At 40.5% G+C, this 13,120-nt stretch overlaps 1 pseudogene; it reads right to left on the bottom strand.

Moving 5' to 3' along the window:
* Positions 1-2,387: 2,387 nt before the first annotated feature.
* LOC146894278 (U6 spliceosomal RNA) lies at positions 2,388-2,449 on the bottom strand (annotated as a pseudogene).
* Positions 2,450-13,120: the final 10,671 nt, after the last annotated feature.

The following is a 13,120-nucleotide window of genomic DNA, read 5'->3' as shown; positions in this document are numbered from 1 at the left end:
AGGATGTTGAGTATTTCCTTAAGTGTCTTTCAGCCATTTTATATTCATCTGTTGAAAGTTCTCTGTTTAGGACTGTACCCATTTTTATTGGATTATTTGTTCATTTGATGACCGATTTCTTGAGTTTTTTTTTTATATATTTTTGGAGATCAGCCCTTTGTCTGATGTGTGGTTGGTGAAGATCTTTTCCCACTCTGTAGGCTACTGTTTTGTCTTGTTGACTGTGTTCTTTGCTTTACAGAAGCTTCTCCGTTTCAGGAAGCTCCATTTATAAATTGTTGCTCTCAGTATCTGGGATTATAGTTAGGAAGTGGTATCCTGTGCCTATGTGTTCTATTATACTTTCTACTTTCTCTTCTATGATGTTCAGTGTGGTTGGTTTTATGTTGGGGTCTTTGATCCATTTGGACTTGAGTTTTGTGCTTTTGAGTTTTGTATATGTGTATATATGTATATACATATACATATGTGTGTACATATATATATATATACACACATATATTCATTCTTCTACATGTTGATATCCAGTTATACCAGCATCATTTGTTGAATATGCTTCCTTTTTTACACTTTATACTTTTTGCTTCTTTGTCAAAACTCAGGTGTTTGTAGGTTTGCGGATTGATATCTGGGTCTTCAGTTCAGTTCTATTGGTCCTCCTTTCTGTTCTTATGCCATTACTGTAGTTCTGTAGTAGAGTTTGAAGTCAGGGATTGCGATGCCTCCAGAAGTTCCTTTATTGTACAGGATTGTTTTGATTATCTCTGCTTTTTGCTTATAATATGAAGTTGCGTATTGTTCTTTCAAGGTCTGTGAAGAAATTTACTGGGATTTTTATGGACATTGCGTTGAATCTGTAGATTGTTTTTTGCAAAGACTGCCATTTTTATTATGTTAATTCTATTTACCCAAAAGCATGGGAGATCTTTCCATTTTCTGGTATCTTCTTCAATTTCTTTCTTCAAAGATTTAAAGTTCTTGTCATACAGGTCTTCCACATGTTTGTTTAGAGTTACTCCAAGATATTTTATGTTATCTGTGGCTATTGTAACGGTGATGTTTCTCTGAATTCTTTCTCAGCCCAATTATCATCTGTATAAAAAAGGGCTACTATTTTTTTTTGAGTTAATATTTTATCCGGCTACATTACTGAAGGTGTTTATGAACTGAAAAAGTTCCTTGGTAGAATTTTTGGGGTCACTTATGTAAATTATCATCATCAGCAAATAGTGAGAGTTTGACTTCTTCCTTTCTGATTTATATCCCCTTGATCTCATTTTGTTGTCTTATTGCTCTAGCCAGGACCTCAAGAACTATATTGAATAGATATGGAGAGAGTAGAAAACCTTGTCTTGTTCCTGATTTTAGTGGGAATTTGATTTCAGCTTTGAATTTCTTTTCATTTAGTTTGATGTCACTGTTGCTTGCTGTATATTGCCTTTATTATGTTTAGGTGTGTTCCTTGTATCTCTGCTCTCTACAAGACCTTTATCATGAAAGGATCTTGTATTTTGTGGAAGACTTTTTCAGCATCTAAAAAGATGATCATGTGGTTTTTTTTCAGTTTGTTTATATAGTGGATTATATTGACAGATTTTCATATATTGTACCATCCCTGCATCTCTGGGATGAAGCTTACTTGCTCATGTTGGATGATTTTTTTCTGATGTATTCTTGGATTATTTTGTCAGTTTTTATTTTTTTCTAATTTCTTTTCTTTCTTTTTTTTAAAAAAAAACTATCTTTTTTTTTTACATACCAATCCCAGTTCCCACTCCCTCCCCTCCTCTCATTCCCTCCATCTACACCCTCACCCCACCCCCACCCACTTTGCTTTTGGGAAGGTCCAAGGCCCTCCCTACTACATCTAGGCTAAGGAAGGTATCTATCTAAAGAGAATAGGTTCCCCAAAAAGCCATTACAAGCAGTAGAGATAAATCCTGGTGCCACTGTCATTGGCCCCACTCTCTGACCCTGTTCAGCTGGAGTTGGTGAGCTCCCACTAGCTCAGGAAAACAGTTTCAGTGAGTGTACCCATCATAGTCTTGACCTCTTTGCTCATATTCTCACTCCTCCCACTTTTTGTCTGGACTTTGACAGCTCAGCCCAGTGCTCCTCTGTGGGTCTCTGTCTCTGTTTCCATTAGATGCTGAATGAATGGTGATATTTAAGATATTCATCAGTTTGATTGATTTTAGCTTGAAGTCTATTTTGTTAGATATTAGGATAGCTACACCAGTTGTTTCTTAGGTCCATTTTATTGGATTTTTTTCCCCAAGCCTTTCCCCTGAGGTGATATCTGTCTTTGAGGTTGAGCTGTGTTTCTTGTATGCAGCAAAAGGGCGAATCTGTTTTCATATCCCATCTGTTAGCCTGTGTCTTTTATAAAAAATATGAAATGCTTCATAAGTTTGTGTGTCATCCTTGCGTAGGGCCATGCTAATCATTTGCAGTGAGTATAGCCAACATCTCATACTAACTGCTGAGTTTCTGTTAGCTGCGAATTTAGATTGGAATTGATGTGGCTGATGTAGCGTTAAGTCTTAAGAACAGTACTTCTGGTTCTTTCGCACAATTTTATGCATAAAATATATTTGTCTTTGAGTGAGAACAGAGGCTGCTCCAGGGACCTTTCTGTTTGCAAATTATGTCCCAGGAAACAATGATTAAACAAAGACACTGGAGCCTCTATTCCCTGAACACAGTAGTTTTAGGAGTGGCTGATCTGGTAACTACTGTCTTCTCTGAAATTGTTTTAATACCAATGCTTTATGACCCGTGCAGGGACCAGTGAACTGTGGCATTCCTCTGAGAAAGGAGAAGAGGCTGGAGCTATAGCACCAGAGCAAAGAGAAGAATGTTCTGGGTGTGTAATGCTGCGTGGGAGGATTTGTTTCTGTGGAGAAAACTTGTGCAAGGACACATAGCATAAATAAACAGACAGAACTGCGGCAGATAGAAATATATTCCCCGCCTCTTCAGCCACAAAGACAAAGATTGATTTTTAAAGCACAAAGACTCTTGTATCAATACCAAGAATGATGAGAAAAATAATTAAAACTCTGTGTATGTGTATGTGTGTGTGTGTGTGTGTGTGAGAGAGAGAGAGAGAGAGAGAGAGAGAGAGTATGTGTGTGTGTAGTGGGATGTATCTGGCTACTGTACTTCAACAGTAATTCTTCTGGACATTATACAAGGTCAGTAAGTCACCTTAAGACCACCCGGCTTGAGGATTTGCTCACCACACAGAGCTGTATGGACTTTCAGCTGAGAAATGTCACCCAGCACCTTTCATATTTATGGTGACTCATAAACAGGAAACCAGTCTTGTCCATGACATTGTAACATTTTCATACTTCAACTCCTTTTATGAAAAATGAAACACATTCACTTACAGACACATGCACACACATGCACGTGCACACACACACACATGCACACACACACACACACACACACACACACACACACACACACACACATACACACACCCCAAACAAAATAAGAGAACTTAGCTGTCTTCTGCTTTCTGGGCCAATATAAATATTGCCAAATTAGTAAGGCATACTGAACAAATTAAGCGCTAAATGCAAATTTATCGACTGAAACCCAATGGCAGAGTCACCAAAGGCTCTGCAGTGGTAAAGCAGAGCCCTGTAAGTGAGTGTTTGTGTTGGCAAGTCTCTGCAGAGAGACATGGGAACAGTAATAGAATAAGAGCATTTCTGTTACACCCAAGATGATCAGTTTATTTTAGAAAGTCCAAGTAAACATTGTCTTACATATATTCACTGAATTCAGAGTCGCAGTTGCTACCAAGAGGGAGATTTTAAAAAATAGGCTGGCAAAATTCCTTAGAAAGAAAACTATCAGTTGGAAATGTTCGAGTTAGCACTGTAAATCTCCGAATGAGATGAGGCATCTCTCTTAGTCCCAGTGGAGCTTCCCTGGGATGACAAAGACCTTTTACTTAAGGATATTTAAACCTTTACAGAGCAAGGGAATGATTTATCTTAACATTTTCCAGTGTCCCAAGTGTCATATGTGTGGTGTATCCCTTACAGCTACATGAATTGTTTATTATGTCAAAGGACTTTTTAAAATGTATATGTATATGCTCTTGTTTCAATGATGGAGGAGGTTAGGGTAGAGAACAGATCTCATTCTCTGTGACTATGGTCCCAGTGGTGTTCTTCCCCACTTTGGTCAGGTTGTCTCACCTGCTTTCACAAGAAAGACAACAAGACCCAGAGACTCTGATCAATGTCTGCATTGGATGCTAATTGTCCCTTAGTGGAGTTTCAGATAATTCCCTTGTCTCTTTTTTGATGCAAGGATCATGTTTGTACCACAGGCTGCCCATTTTGCAGCAGCTAGGGCACGGAGTAAGCCTTGCTGTCCACCAAGCAGATAATGAAGCTAGAGTACACGTACACACTGTAACTCTAGAAAAACACCAACAGAAATCAAAATTATGAAATTTGCAATAAAATGGATGGAGCTGGAAAATATCACATTAAGTGAGGTAATCCAGACTCAGAAAGACAGAGACCATATGTTCTCCCTCGTAAGTTAATCGTAGGCTCATACTTCTAGATAGTTTTCAGAAGTTGGAGTGAGTGTCAGTAGAAGACCAGAAGGAAGAAAAAGGGATCTGTTATAAGAGAGAGAAGTCTAAAGTATGTATGCAGAGCGGGGGAATGAGATGGGAAAACATATATGACATGACAGCAGAAGAAGAAATGCTTGGAGGAAGAGAGATTTATAAAAGAATGAGGTGGAGGGATGGGGAATTATGGGGTAGAATGATAGGCATAGGGAAGGAGCAAGCAAAACTAAGAATAAATGAAATAACTACACAGAAACCTACTCCTTTATAAGCTAACTAAAGATAGTATTTTAAAATTATCTTTTAAATGAGCACACTGCATAAAGGGTAGTACTGATCCCATAAGTGACAGGTTTTCAACGAAGCTCCAATCAACAGCTGTGGAGTGCCTCTCTATGAGTTGCTGGTTATGCAGCTGAACTACCTGGCGAGATGTGCCTATTGGTTCAATAGTAGTATGAGTGTTTTGGGGATCCCAAAAACTATACAGGCTATTGATATTACTTTTGGATGTGCACCAGAATTAGACACTACATTCCTGTTGCTGAAGATAGTCCACATAATCTGGAAAGAGGGCACAGAGAAACTAAGCTGAACCGGAACTGGAAGCTCTATTCATCTTCACTAGCATTCATATTGCTGAAAGGTTCTATGCAGACTGTGGGGGAAGAAAAGGGAACAACAATTGCGTCTAGTTGTAAACCCTATGCACCGCAGTACTGAAGTGCCTGGCATGAAGTGGTCATCGGGGCAATAGCGGTATGAATGTTCTGTGGGTTACCAACCACTTTCAGATCGGATTTCAGACCCATTCTACTGGAGGAAATACATGCTGACACTGTAGAATAGGTCAAAAGCCTATGGCTAGGAAGATCACAGAGGCCATATGAGGTATATAGTATCAAAATTCTGCCAAATGGACAGATGGTCTATGAATATTTATGTTTATTTTCACAGAGTAGTACAGCTTTCATTCTTGGTCAGATGCAAACTCTAGGGCATATGTTAGATGGTTGACCTGTGAACCCTTTCCACACAAATAAGGAAGTGATAGTTTAAGCTTGAGTTCCCACGTTGGCCTCTAGGATGCTCCTGTGGTATAAAAGGCAGAGTGTGCTCTCATTTATTTTTGTGGCCATGAATTTACAACCATGATACTGTTTAAAACATAGACATCTTGCAACTGGTACTAGTTTTGCTTTTCTTTCAGGCTGCTCTTATCCTGGAATACCCCTGGTCTGGTTACCCATTTCCGAGCATGCTGATTGTGCAGATGAACTGAATTATGACTACAAAAGTTTTAGGTTTAGCATTGAATGACGAGATTGATGAGGCAAGGTGACTAGTGTGGGTATTAATGGAGATATGGAGGCCAGCTTCAAGTCAGCAACTACTCTGTAAGCAATGCACCATGAGATAGAGTTTCTGTTCTCATATAGATAGGATTTTCTAACTTGGTGAGATAGAAGTAGAGAATTGAAAGGGAGAATGGGCTGGGGTATAAACACAAAGAGGATTACTCCTTACTCAAAAGCCATCCCTGAGAAATAGTCTCTTAAGTCTCCCTCATTTAAGAACTAAGTTACATAACTTAGTTGAAAGCTTTAAGTTCTTGGAATGTTTCTTGGGGCACTAAATTCCCAAGGGAAGGGCACCTGGTTCTGACAAATACTTTCTCTGCCATTTCTCCTCTCAGACTCCTTCTTCATGAGCTCTTTTAGTATCTCCCATATATAAACATGAACACATTTATCTTGTAAATTCTGCATGGACCACCTAAACTGTGACGATTAGCTTATTGAAGGATTTGAGATGTGCATGCCTAACTCTTAATGCTCCTCTTCAACATAATAACCACCATTATCATTTGTTCAGACTTTACAGCAAGTTAACTTCTTATTGAGGAAAATTCAGTCAAGCTCATACTAGTAATTATATTCTTTGGCTTCAGATGATAAAGTAGATATTAACTGTTCATGAAAAAGAATATCAGTTATATTTCAGAGAATCCACTCAGCATGTTGAAAAATATCCTTTTGTGTTACTTCCACAACACTTATAATACTTAAAGACATTTTTAAAACAAAATGACAGGGTACTGAGCAATCCCAATATGAAATGTTCCTGAAGCCAAGCTACTGTCTACTTAAGAGTATTCTGATTATCACGTATACACCACTGGTCTCTTGCAAAGTGGGGTGACCTTTTTAGGGGAATTCAACCTTAGCACCTTCTTTCTTTACCTTTTCCCAAGGCTTATCCAAGACTACAATGAGTGTATGCGTCTTCAAGCACCCAAATTTTATTGGATCCCAGTCAGTTAGAAGACAGATGCTTCTGTGGGGCTGGCCCCAGTCAAAAATTTCATAAGCCCCGTTTTCGTCCATGATATAAGCTATGTGTATACATATTCATGTCTGTGTTCTCACAGTAGAGAAGCCTTCATAACCTCGCCTACTCAAAAACTAATATTCACCTACTCTGCACTTAACCAACACACCAGCCACCACCAAATGCTTGTTCACAACTAGTATATTGTACTGCAAGAGAGATCAGCACACACACAGGCAAACTGATACAGGTCAGCACTCGCACACACAAGCTGCAGGCATACCGAAACCCACACACACTTCAGATGTGTTTAAAGCTAGACCAAGTGGAGGAAGCACCCAAATCTCTGCCCATGGCAATCATAACAATGTAAAAATATATCACAATGAAAAAATTATTCTCTGGGGACAGAAGACAAACTAGAGTGCTTTGAGGGACCCTCAAACCCCGACTCTTCTCTGACTTTGCTTGGGGCTTGTTGCTGAACAATACATAATTTGTGTAGGATCAATGAGAAGAATACACTGTTCTCGAAGTACCCTTAGGAGCAGTCTCAAATGCCCAAGACAATCTTCCTATTGTCTCCAAAGTGGTAAACTGTTGCTTTCTTTTTAAGGAAGTTTATTCCTAGATAGAGATCTTCATAACAGCAGCTGGAAATGGTAGGCATTGCCAGAGAAGGTCACATTCATTGTTATCATATAAGAGGCCCAATTAAAAGCCGAGGACTGTTGGACTGTCCCCCTTTTTAGAAAACTCTGGCTTTAGAAATAAGCCAGTTGCTGGCAGAGTGAACAGTACTATAAAGGCCAATGGAGAGGCAGGGAGTTTAAACTTTAACTTCGGCAGACATCGTGGGACCATCACAGAAATGAATCAGAAACACCCACTGGAAACATTTTTCACAGTCACTGTGCAGATGACAGGTGATAAAAACTGTTAGCAAAGGTGGAATGTTCCAGACTGATAGCATCTTCTACCTGTGCGAATGAAGGGGGAGTTTCTCAAGAGTTTTGCTCCTGAGTTATGACTTAACAGAAACAGAGGAAGGTTATAGGTTAGGAGAAAATGTCTCTCTTCCCTTTCCTGGTTAAAAAAAAATGCTTAAGAATCCTACCCCAATATTTCCCCCACCTTTATTTGATGAAAAGCAAAACCAAAAACATGAAAAGATGAAAAACAGAGGGAATTTTCTTTGGGCTATTACAGTTTAGGACTCAGAGCAAACATCTTGTACTTCTTGTCGCAGACTCTTATGATAGAATTTCCCTTCACTAACTTTTCCCATCATGCCATGCTATTTCCCTCTACTCCCTTCATCTTCCCCCACCTCCTCTTTCCAGTGGAAACAATTGTTAACTCAGTTGCATTTTGTGCTGCAAGTTTCCATTTCACCCTTGTGTTTATTACAATGCTATGATCAGCGCTTTAATGGACTCTTAAATGTATTTGGTTAGGAAAAAGTTAAAAAATGGATTACATTGGGAAGTAGACAGATCTTTTGGTTGGGAGACACCTAGGCTTTCAGAACGCAGTAGACAGTTGGTGCAGGAGAATTGTCTGTATTCTGTTAATCATGTATTTTAAATAAATGCTGATTGGCCAGGCAGGAAGTATAAACGGGAAAACTAGACAGGAAGTAGAGGTGATGCAATGAAAACAGGAGAATTCTGGGAAGCAGGAAGTTCCATCCATCGTTCCTGCCCAGATCACTGAAGAAGCAACATGTGAGCTGACAGCTGAAAAAGGTACCAAGCCATATGGCTAACACAGATCAGAATAATGGGTTAATATAAGCTATAAGAGTTAATAAGAAGCCTAAGCTAATGGGCCAATCAGTTTATAATCTTATGGAGTCCTGTGTGTGATTTTCTTTGGGGCTTGCCGGTTGTGGGTTACTGGGCTGGACAGATACACCAACAAGCCGGCCCCTCATGTTACAGACAATGTCTCAGAGATCTCTTGACTTCTCTGTTCCAGTGGCAGATGGCCACAACTCTTGAGTCTGGACAGGTCAGCACCTTGCAGAACTACCTGTAGGAGCATGCAGGGTTTGGCCTTGAGACAAAGCCACTGAATTGTTAAGTGCCTTCCAAGTGGATAGTCGTGTTGTGACCTCCAGATCTGGATCACCACCAAACTCTAGTTTATGGACAAATATTTTTTTAAAGTTATGATCAGAGCTTTCTTTGAAGTCTTCCCATATTCAACAGATATTATAGGTAAATAATTTTAGGACCATAGATGGTGTCGCAGCCAGATGGTTTCTCCTCACCCACTTTGCAAAAGTGCACGTCATATTTCTGACACTCCAGGGAATACACCAAGATGGACTTGGAAGATGCAGTTCAGTTAAAGACCTTGAGATGAGAAGATTCTCCAGGAAGTTCAGTGGAACACACAGAAGTCCTCTTAAGTGGAACAGACAGGCAGGTGAGTGAGAACCAGAGAAGATATGACAATTGGAACAGGGATTAGATGGACACAGTTGCTGACCTAAGGCCCAAGTCATCTACAGAGTCTGAAAAATCCAAAGAAAGGCAATGTGACAACTCTTTGATGATAGCCCCATGGGACTCACTTCATCCTGATGTGTTCTAGAGTATTGACAAATGTTCATTAATTTAAGCCACTGGAGCTATCATAGATTCAGTAGTAAGAGAATGGGGACAAACCTGGGAAAATGATATTTATCTTTTCCTTCTCTGAAAACATCTCTCCTTTCTCTCTTTCTTTGCTTGGTTAATTGTTTTATCTTCCATGAACGCCTCCCAGTGAAGCCTCACCTCTGACTCAACTCAGACTGTTCCTGCCACCCCCTGCATTTTCTAGGAGTTCATTGTGTAAGTGTCCTGAATCACCTCTCCCACACACTGGAAACTCCTCATGGGCATGAACAGGTTCCTATTCATTTTACATATAAGTCTCAAGTCATTACTTTTGAATGAATACATCAAAGAGGAAGTACCAGGTCTCTTTCAGATGCTCAGTGTTTAGAAGCTTTCTAGTAACCATTGAGGCAAAATGCATGTACTTCCTCTGGAGCATCCTTAATGCCTTTTGCTCTTGTCCTCATGAATGGACAGTAGAAGAAATATCCTAAGAACCTGTGGACCTAGAGAGGTTGCTATGGCAGGACAAGGTCCTGAAAATGTCCTAGGATCACTGATCTGAGTGGAGGCATGTCTTCACTCCAGAGCAGCCCTTCCTTGAGCCAGCTGCTTAATTAATGAGTTACTTTAGCATCATAGTAAAAAACATTTCTGCTTTGATGGGGTCAACAGGTTTGCTGATACTATCTGATGTCCAGACAAGCCAACTTACCATCTTTAGGGGAAAGCTCTTCCTCTAGGATGCTGAGGAAATGTCATTACCAGACATCATTAGCACTTGAAGAGGTGCTCCAAACTTCTAGCAAGGGCTAATTGCAAACACCTGCCCAGCTCATGAAACCAAGCATGAAGGGATATTGTTCACCATTCCTTACTTTGACCAGCTCTTAGACTCTGGGTTATTTTAGAGAACATGTTCCTAAGGGGTTTTTGTTGGTGGTGGTGGTGGTGTTTTTGTTTGTTTGTTTGCTTGCTTTTACTTTTGGGATTCTTTTCTGCTTCCCTGGGGAGCAAGACTGTGATTCCTGCATAGACTTGACTTTGGACATCTCAGTTCCTGGAAGGGTAGCATGGATCATTTACCCTGTGCTGCTGTCTAGAGGCTGTTGGAGAGTTTTCCTCTCTGAAGTCCTTTATTTTAGCGTTTGGGATTTGCCTCTTATTCAGTGATTAACGCTGTGCACAGCACACATGTCATCACTGGGAAAACACTTTAGGTATTGATGGGCGAAGACTTCTAAGATCTGCTTGGTTCTTCTTTACCAATATATAGTTCGATGTTATAGATATAAGGCAGCTTGGCTGAAAATGTGTCCTGACAATTAAAGTAAATGTTGGGGGCTGCAGGAAAAAGAAGTGCACACACAGTCCCCAAAGCTGTATGGTAAGACTCATGGGACTGCTTTTCCCTATAGTAATAGTTTCTTCCAATTATGTGCTACTTTCTTTAATATTACCGCCTTCACCTTTTGGATGAAGGTCTGGTGAGCGTAGACACTGCACTATTTTGCATCTTTCAGAAATTTATAATACTGTGCTTCAGAAGTTTGTCAAAATAGAAACTTGACTGGGAGGCTTGACTCAGAATTTAAGTTCACCTCCCGGAAGACTTTTACCTATAAAATACTTTTGCGTACATCATATAATTAGAATTCTGTCCTTTAAATTTTGCTAAACACATTTTTTAAAGTCCTTGTCAGGGCTCTACAGCCATGTTTTCTAAGTTGTGAACAGTTATAATTCATGAAGCAAATGTTACTGATGTCATCTCTAAAATTCACAGAGGAACTTTGGGGTGGGTAGGCACTAGGGATTGAATCACTAACCATTGATGACGAGCCATAACCAGACTCTAGTTTCATTTTCCCCAAACTTTGGTTCCTAATACCATCTGAGAAATCCAATTTTGCCCCCTACACTTGCTCTGCTGGCAACTGTAAGGAAGGAAAGGGAGACTAGCCAGTTGCTTTCAAAATGGAAGAAGTCTGGGAAACAAAATCATGTGCACAGGAGACACGAGGCCTCATTACTCTTGCACTTGATATTCACTGAAGAGGATGAGGGTTGTATGATCCTCAACTCCGCATCTTATGATCCTGCTCAGTTTCAGTACTTTATAGAAGATTAATTTTCAGAAGCAAAGTTTTGGGACAGGCAATTATTCTAAAGGATGCCATGGCATAGTGGTTGGAGGACTTTCCTATACTGTGGCCCAAGACTTGTTCAGTCAAGTAGAAATGAACTGTAATTCTGAGGTTTGATCAGAGCCAACCTTTTATTATTTTAAAAAAATCTTGCTTGCTCTCCTTAGATATGGCGGTGTGAATGGGCAAGCATAGGGTTCCAGGAGACAGCCACATTCTTCTAGAAATAATAACCTTGTTCTCTACACAGCACTGTGGCCCCTAGGGCCGTGCTACTACATTCCAGGACTCTACCCAGCTAGATGAATAGATATGATTTCATCTCATCAATTGTTGACACAGAGTGGAGACTCCAGCAATTCCTTACCTAGTGTAGCTTTTAAGAGGGACAGTCCCACTGAGGACTCATGAAAGTGACACTTTGTTTGAGTAATAAGTCAGCTGGTCTGTGCAGAGCCTTCCGAGCTGGCTTTAGACCTCCTCACCTTTCAGAGTGCACCCCTGCTGGGTTCCCCACAGTAAGAATGTGAGCCTCCCCATGTGACATCTGTGATTGCCCAACTGAGCTTAGCCATGTTCTAAGAAGTCAGCACTGAGTATATTCAATAAAACAGAGCCATGTCCTCGAGCTATAAATGCCTCCCAAAGACAATCAGACAGAACTGCATTGTTTCAGGGAGAAGTCCCCTCGCATAGCAGTCACGTTGTGGTTACTGGGAGCCTGCGATTAATCCATCCAGAGGATGTACAGGAGAGCGGGAAGCTGGCATCTTCCTGTGGATGGGGATGCTTCTAGACTAAGGTTTGCATTGGTTCTGTACAAACACCCCACCCCCCTGCAACACAAGCTTTCATTGTGAGGTTTCTTGGTGCCCTTGTGTTCCCAGTGTGAGCTGCCTAGTGAGAAGGAAAATTGTGTTATGGAAACTTGAATGTTTTCTACACTTCAGAAATGTGCACTGTGAGATGGTAGTATTGCTCAGTGAGTAGAGGGATTTGGTGCCAGCCTGGTGGTCTGATTTGGTGTGTGAACCCTCATGGCACAAGGGAAACAAGCTGAACCCACCAGGTATACTCTAACTTCCACACATGCATCATAACATATAGTGACATTTTATTTATGTTTTAATAAATAAAGCTGGCCTGAAGATCAGAAGGTGAAACTAAGCCACTAGAGGTCAGGCAGCAGTGGCATACACCTTTGATCCCAGGATTTCGCAGACAAAGGCAGATGGATCTCTGTGAGTTCAAGGCCACTCTCAGCTACAGAAAATCAGTGCAAAAACAGATTCAGATGGTGGTGGCTCACACCTTTAATCTCAGTACTAGGGAGGCCCATGCCTTTAATCCCAGCACTAGAGGGGAATAGAAGACAGGAGGAGACAGAGGCTCAGGGCTCAGTCTGCGGTCACCCAGCTTTGGTT

Source organism: Myodes glareolus, chromosome 6, assembly GCF_982192425.1.
Source record: "Myodes glareolus chromosome 6, mMyoGla1.1, whole genome shotgun sequence".
Lineage (NCBI taxonomy): Eukaryota > Metazoa > Chordata > Mammalia > Rodentia > Cricetidae > Myodes > Myodes glareolus.
This window is presented reverse-complemented; position numbering and strand designations above follow the sequence as displayed.